Source organism: Anneissia japonica, unplaced genomic scaffold (assembly GCF_011630105.1).
Source record: "Anneissia japonica isolate Jap-2015-1 unplaced genomic scaffold, ASM1163010v1 scaffold11779_len1430905_cov172, whole genome shotgun sequence".
NCBI classification, from domain to species: Eukaryota; Metazoa; Echinodermata; class Crinoidea; order Comatulida; family Comatulidae; genus Anneissia; species Anneissia japonica.
Window position 1 is genome coordinate 1,094,079 of NW_022740041.1, and position 14,383 is coordinate 1,108,461.

At 30.9% G+C, this 14,383-nt stretch overlaps 1 protein-coding gene across 4 annotated transcripts in view; it reads right to left on the minus strand.

Moving 5' to 3' along the window:
- LOC117118127 (ankyrin repeat domain-containing protein 12-like) overlaps positions 1-14,383 on the minus strand; it is a 115,822-nt gene that overhangs the window by 12,555 nt on the left and 88,884 nt on the right. The gene's annotated exons all lie outside the window — the stretch shown is intronic.

Consider the following 14,383-nt stretch of genomic DNA (forward strand, 5'->3'; position numbering starts at 1 on the left):
ATTAATTGTTTCTACAAAAATATGCATTATAAAAACAGCATATTTGTTACAGTAAATTTTCATTATTTCCTATTCATCTTAATTAACATTTGTAGTAAAAAAACGACAGAGCGAACATGAATAGAACGCAAGTACTGGAGAGAACAAAACGATTATCATATGAGATCTGAAATAAATATATATTACGACTTATAAATTTAAATTAGACAAGCTAGACGCAGAGATATGACAAATCACTTTGTTCAAATGGTAATATAATTGGTTAAAAATCCACTTATTTAAAAAGAATGGACATGTTAATAGACGGTATTCATCAATATAAAAAATACAAATATATCTATGGATATTCATTTTTGAATAATTAACATACTACATAAAAAATACAAATATATCTATGGATATTCATTTTTGAATAATTAACATACTACATAAATGAAAATAGAACTGGAATTTTTTAATTAGCTATTATAATTTGGAGTGTAGGAAACTTTTAGCTACATTTGGCTGCTGTCGCAATGCTGATCTATTTACAGTAGTACTATATCCCATATGTTCTAGTAGTGATTTGCAAGCAAATTCAACCTCTTTTATGGCAAATACATCTGTTCCCATTTTCAACCTGTCATGAACAACATTTTCAAGAAAGCCTGTGTGCCTAGCTTTTCCCTGGAGGCAACTTTCAACATTACTAGTAGTGATGATGGACATGCACCAAAGGTGACTTGTTCTCAATCTCATCTACATGTTTTTTTCACTCACTTTTTTTCCTTTAAAGGCCAAAAAACAAGAGAATATGTTTCTTGTCTGACAGGTATTTTTTCTAAGTTAACCTTTTTTCCCTTACATTAGCCATATTGTCATAATAAACGTAGTTAGATTATCTAGGCCGAGGTAAGGCCTATACACCCACGGACACTCATTGCGTAATAAAAGGATTACCATATTTCTACCAGATTTTTTAAGTGTGTCCCACGCAAACACAAAAAATAATATGGCAGGAGACAAGAAACTAGTTTTTTGTTTGAATTGGCCTAATGAACATCATAAATTAGAACAACTAGAGATACGCAACAGTATCCGTTGTATAATGATGAAAAACTACAGTATTAAATCCCACTATATTACATTACATTAATTTTATACAGACACAAGATCATTTTATCGAAATATATTTGATAACTGGAATCTGGCAACTAGTAATTTAATTACAATATGTCACCATCCCAGGACAGGCTCTTCATATTGTTACACTTGCATTATACAACCATGCAGTGTTTGCATTGAACATTTTAGTCAAGTCCATATTTTGTCTCAAAGGTTTATTTGTTCCTGGAAACCAGATCAGCATCTCAATAGGTCATTGATTTATTTAAAGATACTGGTGAAGGATGTGTTTCCTCTTGGGGGATGGTAGCTTAATGTATTCATTTACTTTTGATTACATTAATCTTTTTAAAACCATAGTACAGTTTAAACTGTAAATAATGGCAAAACAAAGATTACTCAAGGAAATTTGAAATAGTTAATACATTTATTATTTCATAAATTTTACGATCTGTAGCTGTTTCAGCAAAGCATCTTTAAGTTGGCAGTTTCCAGTGCTATATAAATATACAATACTGTATACATTAATAAAAGTTAACAGAAACATAGTTTGGTTTAATCTTAATCTAACAAGCAAGACTTATCACGAACACGATAGGTAATAGAGTGTAACTTGAATTATGATAATAAAACACAAGAACACACAATCCTTTTGTGCTAAAACTCTTTCATTGCTTCTTAAAAATGCAGCAACAAACACAAAACATTTTCTATTGTCTTAGATAATACGAGATTAAAAGATTATTAAGGATTATTTTGAAAAACTTGACTCATCATAATACTGCATAATCCACTTGCATTTTTAATCGCTTATCCATAAATATGACCTATTTCAAAACAAGGCTTATGAAAGAGACTCAACATTCTGCACTGGTAATATTAGTCATAGCGACTTTGATTGTTTCAGCACTTGCGATTCAGCCCACTAAATGCAACACTATTTGTGTAATGGTGTAATTTACAATACAATACCGGAACACTGGCCTCAAAAACAAAGTAAAGGTATTCTGAAAATAAATACTTTGACTTTTTTAGATTGTTTATGCAAGCGGTAATAATCAATTCCTTGCAACAAATGATATGACCTAGGTTGTGAGTTTTCTTCTTTCCACTTCATAGTCCTCTTTCACCCACTACAGGGCTTTCAATGGTTATTATCAAAGCTAACTGAATTGATATAATTCTGTGTATTAGATAAAAAAAACAAAAAAAAAACAGAATAGGTGAAGTGTTTATGCACAAAGATAAATACGTATTTTAAAAAAGCTTTCAATAGGCATTGAACAAGGAAAACTAAGTACATTTTGTAACTCTCAATTTATTCTATTAATAGCAGCAAGAAATAAGTTAATTTATGAGTATGAAGGAATGAAGAGATCTCCAAGTACTGTATACCCACACATGCATTGGACAATTAAAGACTAGCTATTTTTCACGGACTTCAACATTATGCATGCATCTAACAGCTTACCCTACGGAACTAGTAGGCAACTAGAACATTATGTTTAAACACCTAATCTAATATTATTATGTTAAACGTTAGCCAAGGAATGAAATCCTAGTCAAGCAATACTGTAGCTTAGAAGAAACTGGACAGTCAATATAATTTTGTGTAGTCTTCAGGGAAAACACATCATAGGAAATTTGTTGGTGATAAACAGTTGCATACAATTTTTGCAGGCAAAATTTAGCCTTGGATACGAGACAAAGAAAAGCGGAATGTTGAATCTTTCAGTCAATATGTAGCCTTAGAAACTAGATATATTAAGGCCTAGACACGATGCTTTAATTTCATATGCCCACACAGGAAATATGGACATGATACAATGCCCCATCCCCAGTTGAAACCACAGCCTAAAGAATCAATTGAATAAAAAAATAAGAAGAACAATATAGAATTAATATTAGTAAGTGATTTAATTAATCAAGCAGTCAATCAATCGATTAATCAAGATGTGCTGAAAATGCACTGTTTCCAAATCATATAGTATCCTAATAATGTTTTTCTGACAGTACAACCATGCAAATGCTTGAATATATCATTAATACTATTAGTATTTATTAAAATATTACTAATATTATATTAGTATATTTATAAGCTGATTATACAAAATGGATTACATTTATTTTTCTTTTGTATACTATATCATAGAATCTAAGAATAATGAAGTGTACTGTATATCAGCAAAATGCCAGCAATATTTTCACTTACTGGAAAAACAACTCTTTCCAGCTTCTTAAAACAACCAATGTGGGGTCACATAATAATCAGGTATATCCAAACAATGTAGCGACATTTCCATTGGAACATCATTTTAAAAACGCTGGCACGCAGCGTTTAATAAATGTTTTAAAATATAACATTACACTGCAAAAGGATGGACAATTTCCAGATTGGTGAAGCAATCACTATAGAAAATAGCTTCAATACAAATTATTAATATTCAGTTTTTATCAATTACGGTATTAAGACTGGCAGATTATGTGCAAAAAAATATTTAATATTCTAAAAATTACATAATGAAGAAAAAAAAATAAGAGGAAAGATTAATTTTAAAGATGGTTTTATTGTTTTTATCAATATCAACATAATAATGATATGGAAAAATTGTCATCTCCTGGTTTAATTGTTGGCCTAGATGCATGAAAAGTAAAATATATTCACTAAAATCAACAAATAACAAACAAATTCTCATTATGGTTTAATAATTAACATATAAAACCTGAGGTGTTGTATATTCCAAACAAAATTAAAATGCAGAGAAAATTCATGTTTCAATGGCAGAGGGGAAGAATATATACAAACCAGAACCAATTTTCTATTAGAACACTTTTAATAAATAGAACAATATCTGACATGTTTGCCATCATACATTTTAAAGATATGCTGGTGGTAGTTATATATTTTAAAATTATTTTATTTCTATAACTAACCAATTTCTAAATACTAACCTTTGAAGTTTATGGTCAGAGTTCTTATAGAATTCTTCAAAAATGAAAAGCTCAAAGTTGACAAGTTACTATTAAAGTGTTGAAGGAAACTATAAATTAGTAGTTTTTTAAAGGGTAACTGAGCTTTACTTGTGTACCTATTGTAGGTATGTAAACAATGCAGCTTTATTGTTCTTCTAAGCTAGAATGAATTAACCATGCTGACAGAATTTGTGGGGAGGAGAAAAATCTAGTCAATAATAAAACACTTCATATGAATAATTAAAAAAAAAATTCCTACAAAAAATTTTCAGACAGAACACTTCAAGATTGAACAGATAAAAAATGTTAAAGAAATCTATATTGTAATTACACCTTTGTAGAATTTTATTATTATCATTTTTGAATGAAATATAAATTGAACATTAACATTTGATGTGATTGCAATAAATGAAGCTTCATAACCATTTGCAATTCAACACCATTATTCTACATCATGATTTTACATTTTAAAATTGAATGTTCAAGTAATAAGAGGCAACATTTGCATATCTATTACATGTACCTGTCACAGAACTTCGAGTCATTATATGAATTTAAAGGTTCTTTGTCTGTAAATGCAACACTACAAATAAATAGACAATACATTAATGAAATGTAACAACTTGATATTGCCTGCAAATGAAACTCAACACTTATATCAAATACATTAAAATATATATAGCAGCATGGCTTCGCATGTAGAAAACCTAAAAAGAAACAACGATAAATAATATTGAATTTCCTGAAATAAATATATAATATATATCATTATTATCAAATCATTACAAGACATAATATTTGAAAACAAGAATTCACAATCAAAATAATAATAAACATTACATAAAATCAGGATCAAAAACTTTCAAAATGATGAAATATTTCACTAGAATGAGAAAACCCAAACCTTGGTTTCTAGTGGAGAAGATACATTAAACTTGTCTAGGCTGATACAAGCTGTTTTTGAGAAGAAAATACTTTTGAAACACTAAACTGCCTTATCATATCAGAACTCTTTCCTATCCACATCTTGAGATCCAGAAAACCGTCTTCTTGCCATCATTCCCTGTGTGTGAAATCTAGCTGCAAGCTTCATTTCTTTACTGCACACAGAACAAGAGATTGAGGCGATCCCTTAGATAAAATGCAAGACGGTCCCTAAACAACCTTGCTCCCACTAAAGACAGCAAATCACACTTAGCCAGCCTTACTTTGAACCTACTGAACAGCCAGCTTGGACTATCAGGTCTGCTCAACTATGAACCAAGATTTCGACAACCAAATTTCCCATCTCACACCACCAAAAGAATTTAGTCATGATGCTTTTCTTTAAAAATTAATAACATTTTTATTTAAACTTGCATCGTCTTAGAGTAGAAAACATAAATATTGTTCTAAAGTCATTATAATAATTCAAAAACAAAGAAGAAAACAAACCATAAGGTTAAAGAAGAAATAAAATAGTTTCTTGTCCACACCTTTTTCAAAAAATGAATGAGGAGGTATTTTTTTGTTATTTTTTCATATGAAGTCATTGTGATGGTAAATCTTTAATGGGTGAAATCTGATCTATAGGCTGCGAGTGAAATGCAAAAATCCATAGCATATTTTATTAGGAAAAAAAGTCTCCAATTTTATTGTACAATTTCACAAAAATTGTTTGAAATCAACAGCTGCTGAAAAAAGGAAGCTATAGCATGTGGAGTAAAAAATACTGATATTTTTGTCTTGGTCTAAATTATTCTTCATTGTTTACTCGGTTGTAAATTATGGAATAAAGTATTATGTATACCCCAATGAATGTATCTAACATATTACCGGTATTGTATTTATTCTGCTCACCTCTATTTACATTGTAAATTATTATCTTTACAGAGGGTGACTGAACCACTGTAGCCTAGTAATCTGGAATCCACACAATGAAAAGACAACAAAGAAATAACAGAGTACAAGTTTATTTAAATAATATTTGATATATTTATCTTTTTAATATCAATACAATATTTTATTTATTGATATCCATAGATTTTTGTCTTAATATGAGACAACTTCAAATTGAATGTTTCGGCCAAGCAGATAAGTTTACACTTCATAATAGTTTCATTGATACCAGTTTGTATAGCTACGGTAATTTGTAATTAAAAAAAAAAAATCTTTATTTAGAAGATATTCTGTAATTCTTATAACACCCAATGATATGTTGGTTAACCTTTGTCTGTTTGACTGTACAAACCAAGTGTTGATTAGGGCTGCAGGTGTGGGCGATTGTACAGCTTGATAATTTGCTTACTATTCATAAAGAACCAAAGCCTTAATGAGTATCTGACCTATTGTGTTAATTGCTGCATGCAATAACATGTGAACTTATGTTTTTAATCTAGGTCCAGGCTATTAATTTTTGAGAAATGTTCTTCATCCATGAATTTCTTATAATTAATTAAAGTTTTTATTTATATTCATATTGAAAAACAAAAAATTAAATTTCTAAAATGTAAACATAGTTACTAGAAAAAACCCCTTATTACACACTAATACATCAATCAAAGCATCCATCAACTATGAACTAAGTAATATGCATTCTCAATACTTAATGTTGAAGTACATACATAACACATTCTATATACACATACAGTCATGAGGTATGCGGCTATTACACTTTACACTACATATATGCAGGCCTACTTTGAATACAGAAATATTTAGTGTTGTACGTTGAAAAAATTCTCTATCATGGTAATGCAATCAGAATTTTTGGCCAATGGTTATTTTTTTGTTGTTGAAATCATACTTAACTGTAGGCTAGCGTATGTTATGTGATCACATTCAGAGAGCGTGTCAGGTAATAAATAGAAGGGTGGCGGTAGAGTGAACCACAGTATAACTCTTATCCTTGTAGGACTAATGTAAATCTTTTCCTTTTAATGTAAATATCAAATACCTAGCCATAGGGTTTTTTTTTTTAAATGTCCTTATTAATACCTAGTATAATACATGAACTTATAGTTATAGGATGTTAGAAACCAATTAAACTGTTTAATAACAGAGATTAAGATAAACAGGGTAGATATAAACAAGGCCAATGAACAATAGAGTTGGCTTGGAACATACAGGGTCTACAAACACATATCCTACCTGTAATACTACAGTATAATCACATTCTTTCTAAGAAATGTATGTGGACAATATCTGAATGAGTATAACAGATTCAACCAATATCTTGGATGATAACTAACATCATCACCATTACAACTATAATAACTACCGATTTCAAAAATACTGTGAAAATTATCACAAGGTGAAAGGTGAAGACAGAACAGGAGCTTTTTGCTATGTCAACCAAGTGGAATGAAATTATTGAGTATAAAACCCTACAACTGTCATATGTTACATAATGTTCAATCAATTCATTACATTTATTAGTATTAAATCTATTACATAACAACAATGCACTTATCACACCAACTGTTTTTTCGTTATTATGGTAATAATTAGATCAAATCTATAATCTTCAATGCATTGCTACATTATTTATGGAGATTTTTCCTGAAAACTATTAACATTTGTAATAAATCATGAATGCAAGCGAGAAGATAGTAACAAGATTGAGATGGATTTAGTACAACTTGTAATTCATGAATTAACCAGAACATAAACAACTGCTGAATAATTCATAAAAGTTTAAAAGTACTGCATAAATAATTATAATGTGAGTTCATAAATGATTAAGCTTATAGGCTAAATAATTATTGAAATTTACAAAAAAAAAGTGGTTCACAAAAGCTTACTTTTGTTTTTCAGAGCTAGATTAAAAGAAGCCCACCTAACATTGTCCCATTGCCCACCCCACTTTTTTAATAACAAAATTTTTTAATAACAACGAAAATCAAAGCATGACTATTGTATGCTGTATGTTCCAAAGTTGAAAGTTTACACTGTTATTTTAATAGTTCAAAACTGTGGTTTACACTGCAGATAATATCTGAATGGAAGTCCTATTATTGACTCCACACCTGTAAAATATATACTGTCTTGCAGTATTTCACCTAAACTGACCCCCTGTAAACACCATAGCACTACCTTATTGTGCTTGACAATTATAATTGTTCACCACAACTTAACCAATCTGGTAATAGTTCACAATACCTCGTAATCTCATGGTTTCTAGTACAAAGTACTGCAATACAATAATAGTACTGTGGATTGGGACTGAGAGGAGATGCAGTAATCCGTGACATTTACTTGACCTTTCCAGCAGGATGCGACGTTTTTTTTCCAAAATACTTATGAACCTCAATTTAATTAAGTAACTGATAACTTAATCTATAGGCCTAACAAAATATATTACAATAGCTTAGAAAACAATCTACATCATAAATGGCTGTGGATATAAAATCTAGTGTAAAAAAATGCTGTTTTTAAAAGACATGTAATCGTAAAAATTCCAATTTAATTCAATATTGAATTGCTCATTCAGAAAATGAACAAACAAGTTATTAATTTCCACAAAACATATCGAAACAATTCAGTTTCTACTATTTTCAGGCCTTTAAAAAAAATGTAAATCAACTGATAAAAGGCTCTATATAAGGATTAAAGGCTCTATGAAAGGAATATTTATATTCTTCCAAGTTTGAGGATATAAACAGAATGTATTATATGACAAAAGAGAAAATATTAAATTATGATTTGAATGATAAGCATCTCAGAGGAAGTAAGCGATACTTGCCAGGTATTTAAAAAATTTCTATCAGATTTTTTTTTTTTTTTTTTTTAGAGTAATCTTTTATTTCTATCCATTGGCATGTAACCAATCAGGGCAATTTTACAGCAAAATTGATTTTGAACATGAAGTTATTTATAAGATAATATTAATTTACCTAGAATTGCAAAGTAATCTGAAAAGCAATCTTACATAAAATGGTTCTATTTTTGGGTTTGTGCATTTTTGTTTAATGCATTTCTAATTTTTGAGAGGAAAAAATTAAAAGCAATCTAAAAATATATTAAGTATACTTTTTTATTAAACTATTAACAAAAATAAAACAAATAAACAATAACAACAACTACTAGAACATCAACATCTACAACAACAGTAACATCATCATGAACATCAACAACAACATAAACAAAAAAAAAACATCAAAATCAACAACCAAAATACCAATAACAACCACCAACATACTAAAACATCATTTAATATGTTTCTCATTTCATATGACCATTTTCATGAATTCACTGAAGAATTAAACATGCTTGTAGCGGGTAAATAAAGACCATACCTATACCAGTAGTAGAAGCTAACATTGAGGAACGCCAGGATACAACTAATAACCGTTTTCCTGGCCTAGCTAAATTGGAATTAAAAACACGGAACCGAGTTCCCTACCAAGGAAGCAGTGTCAAGTACGTTGCTACTAAATACTACTACTAATTTGCTGAAATTATGTTCAGGCCTACATTTATAAAGGTGAAACAAGTATGATTGATTTAGAAAACTAATAATAACAGTATGAACTATGTTTTTACCAAGCAAAAATTCCAGCAAAAACTGGTTTCACTTCAAAGAATATTTTTGGTTTCACTTCATAGAACTAACAAAAAAAAGATGTTTTGTGGTGTATTTATAATGCATAAGATTTTGAAATTTTCTTGCTGTTTGAGGTTTATCCAAACTTCAAATCTCCCAAGACTTTGAAGATCAAAGCATTCAAGATAAACAATTCTTTTATCAAAATTGATCTTTATTATAGACGAACTAGAGTTTTAGCGAACTATTTCATGTACCGGTACATTTTTGCTCCTAAAATAAGTCTAAAAGGGCATTGACAATTTGGTCCAACCCTTTCAGGGTACTAGTTATAGGATCACACATAATAATTATCATATCACTCAAACAACCCTTAGGACAAATAAAATTAATTGCTACTTTCACGTTCCCACCCTCATCAAATTTTGGAGCCTCATGAAAAAAATTTACTATTTGCTTTTAAAAAAAAAAATTAATTTTTCCACGGAAAATAAAAATATTGACTATCTGAAAGAATGTCATGCCTAATTAAAGTGAATATAATGGAAGGATCTATTTTCAGTGGCCATTCTCAAATTGTAGATTGTTACCTTGAAGAAATTTTTTTCCAATTATTAGTAATATTAATGATAACATTTTTGTGTAGTAAGAAGAACCAGGATGGCTTTGTAGAGGAAATACACATTGAAGATTGGGGTGGGTAGAACTCACACGACCCTTCTCTGGACATGATGATTTTTAAGGGGCGGCTCACTCAATACAGAACTTGAAAAAGGTAGTCAATTTAGCCTCTATAACCAGGGATGCATTCATTGGGGTTAAAGCATTAAAATGTACTTGTGTTGTACTAATCCACTATGGCAGGCATTAATCTTGTTTACTGAATCTTTATACACAATATTCCTAAAATTGAGACAAGAGGAAAGAAACATTAGTCAGATGATGAGAGAGGTTATTCACTGAATGCCGGAATGTGTACAGTATTATGTTTTGTATTCTTTATTAGGTATGATGGAAGAAATATGAAAGAATAACAAGTTGTAAAAATGGGTAAATGGATAATAGCTAAAATACTTGGTGTCACTATCCAAGGAAATCTAAAATGGGACTTGCATATACATAATATAATTAAAAAAGCGAAGCAGAAACTGTATTTTCTGAAATGCCTTAAAAGGAACGGATTTGGTTCTTGTGAATTATCCATTGTTTACTGTATTTACGTTAGACCTATCCTTGAGTATGCCGATGTTATATGGCACTCAGGACTGAGAGGAGGGTATCCCATTGTCTAAAGTTTGCTAAAAATCTCTCTAATACTTTCCACTCTGGCGATTTAATACCACCAACTCGTTTTAAAGTTAATGGTAGAAATCTGCGTAACCGTAATATTTCTCGCTTACCCATGCGCACCAAACGATTTTCCATTAGCCCTATCCCATATTACATTGATCTCATTAACCACAGTTAGAGAACAGCTTATGGGATACCCTCTTCTCAGACCAAATTCATGATTCACTTTTTTATGTCGAGTCTTGTTTTCGATTTTAATTGACTGTTTTTTTTAATTGTTGATCTGTTTTTGTAACTTGCAATTTCGATTTTAATTAACGGTTTTTTATTGTTGATCTGTAATTGTAACTTGCAATTTGGCCATTGGCTACGATTATGTTACAAATTTTGATGAATTTATTAATAAAGTGATTATATATAGACTACAGTATGAATGAGGGATGTAAAGGTGTGAATAGAAGGGTGAAAGAATGAAACCTTGTGTAGAGTATCTTTGAATACATTCCACATATAGGGAGTGATGCTGACACAAGTACGGCTCATGTAATTTAATTGTTTTCTGGTTGTTAAACTTTCATCGTTTCTTTTGTCTGTCACATTTTTGACTTATTATTATTGAAGTGGATTAAAATTGAAAGTAAGATACTTGTAGGAATACTGTAGAAGGCAGAATAGATGAGAAGTTGGTAAAGAAATAGAAGGAAGATAAAGGAATGGCAACTAGTTGAAATAAGTATTAAAGGAATGGGAGAAGACAGGATGAAAGGAATGGGAAATGGTTGGATAGACAGGTAAACACATGGAAGAAAGAAAAATAGATTAGAATTAAGTGGAATAACATGAAATTGGTAAATGAATGCGAGGTAATATTACCTGATTATATGTAAAGCGATCGATGACAGATGGAAAGTGATTGAAAGAATGGGAGGTAAAAAATGATCAAGATGATTGTTATTTTTTCACATTTATGCTAGTATCAATAAAGTGTAACAGACAGTACAAGGTTATATGATTCATTTTTTTAATATCTTGAATGTTTTATATTAAAAAAAATGACAACAAATAATCAATCTCAATGAAATATTGCCTCTAGAAATAGAATATTACATAAAAAAGGCTTAATTTTCGACAGGATCAATAACTAAAAAATATATACAAGATATTATCATTGTTATAGTTCAAGTATTACACGCAGTATAAAATCTGCATAATCCCTCAAAAAAATATAATTCTTAAATGGCCAAACTTTTGAAAATATTTAATAACATGCATCAATTATTGTTTAGAAAGGTACATTTTAATGCTACTACAAAGGCTTTTAAGGCTACGTTCAGACTTGGAGATAAGCTGGGCTTATGTTAAGCCCAGCTCAAGTTTAAGCCCAGCTCAAGTTTAAGCCTGAAGTCAAGGCAAGAACCCCCGCAGCGATTAAAGCCCGGCTTAGAAAAGTTAAACACGGTGGTACGCCAGGCCTAGTTACTATAGGAACACAGCCCAAATTGAGATTAGCCACCTAGTTCATACTGGCACGTGGATAAACCCGATGAGTTGAGACGGGTTTATCCATCTAGTCTAAACTAGTCCTGAGACAACTATGAAGGTAAAAATATTTTTACATAAATGTTTAAAGGGGAAAAAAACCAAAAAAAAAAACCACCCAAAACCTTATTAGATGGAACTCTGAACACCTCCTTTCAAATAACAGATGACCTTTACATTTTGCAAGAATATTAATCCTTCCAATTCTACTGACCTATTTGTGATTACTTTTTGACCAAAAGAAGTCGCGGTGTTGATAATATCCACTGAGCCGCGGCTTCATTGGTATTAGTAGATTCTATATTGAAAAGCAATTCTTCAATCGGTGATCCGTAGTTAGCAAGCCGATGGTTGTTCATCGCTTCATAAATGAGGGAATTGAAATTAAGCGTGAAGCAAGTTCAGTCGCAAAAGAGGCGAGTACAATTTGCTGTTAGCAAGATTGTTTACATTTCATAATAGAGTTGAGCAAATAATCAGAATCTTAATTCTATAATTAAACTCCAAAACACACTATATTGAAATAAACATTGAACAAGCAGGAAATTGAGATATAATGGAAGAAAAAAATTCTCATGATTATGGATTCATATTTTGAAGTAAAAATTCAAAATGAATTAACAAATACAAACATGAAAAGGAGACTAGCTATAAACGCTGTAACTATCATTTATTACTAATGAAAAGTAACGCAATTTTAAAAGCAACTGAAAACTCATTCATAATGAATTTTATAGTTTTGCCATATGTTTTAGAGTATAGTAGAACCTCGATTTTACGTACGGTACGGGACCGGATGGCGTAAGTAAATCGGGGATTCGTAAAATAGAGGTTGGGTTAAATTTGTGGTAACCTTTGACCTAATACATACGTAACGCTCAATATACGTACAGTATGTATGAACGAACGATGTTACCTAGCTAGGCTAGACCAAGCCTCTAGGCCTACGAATAAAACCATGTGTTTAGTGTTTTTATTCATCACTTTACGATGTCATAATAAAGTGTTCAAATAAAACCGTGTGTCTAGCGTATGAATTCATCACTTTATATCTTTTATTTAACTAAAGAACATGAAAATATTGTAAGATTACCTATACGACAAAGGTACAACTTGGGAATTCCCCTTCATGCCTATTTTAAACAATAGAGCTGTGGTGTTGTCTGGGCCTGTTGAGACAAACTAAACCCATGTGCGCTACACTGGGCGAGCCAACCAATTAGCGTTCGTGTACGAAACTATGCCTACTCAGCTTCGTGTAGAAAATTCAACCAGACAAGTGTTTCCATGGTTTGCCACACGAAGCTAAGGAGGAAAGCAATTATTTTGAGCACCATCGGTAGTTGTTCATCTCACTCAGTTCACATGGTTTTAGATTATAACAACCTGGTATTAGACTCAATCAACGTTGCTGTTTAATGAAAATACGTTGCATTATGGTTTGTTTATTGTTATACTTTATTGTTAAATAGTCTTTTTACTTATGGTTGCTCTGAAAAGGGCCGTTTGTTTTGAATATTTTCGGGGTTTTTGATGACGTCATCGTCGATACGAGGCGTACGTAAAACCGAGGGTTCGTATAACTGGGGTACGTAAAAAGGAGGTTCTACTGTAATTTTCATGTGATCACATATTATTAAATCTTTATTATGATATATTGTTTTGTTTGATTTATAAACAAATAAACATTTATTATGTCTCTGACCTTTTAAACAAATTTATGCTTCAACCTACAGTATGTTATATACTTGTAACATAAAATTACCGATGTACGAAGATTGTAGCTAAAAGACTTGAATATATGAGGCATGTTGTGGCAAAATGGGTAAGTTCAGGGATGTCACCACGCTGGTCGGCGGCGGACGGGCCCGTCCAGCACTCAACATTTCCGACCAGGACTTACAGGCTCCCGACCACCACCATTATTTCAACAGTTTACAAATTGTAACAAAA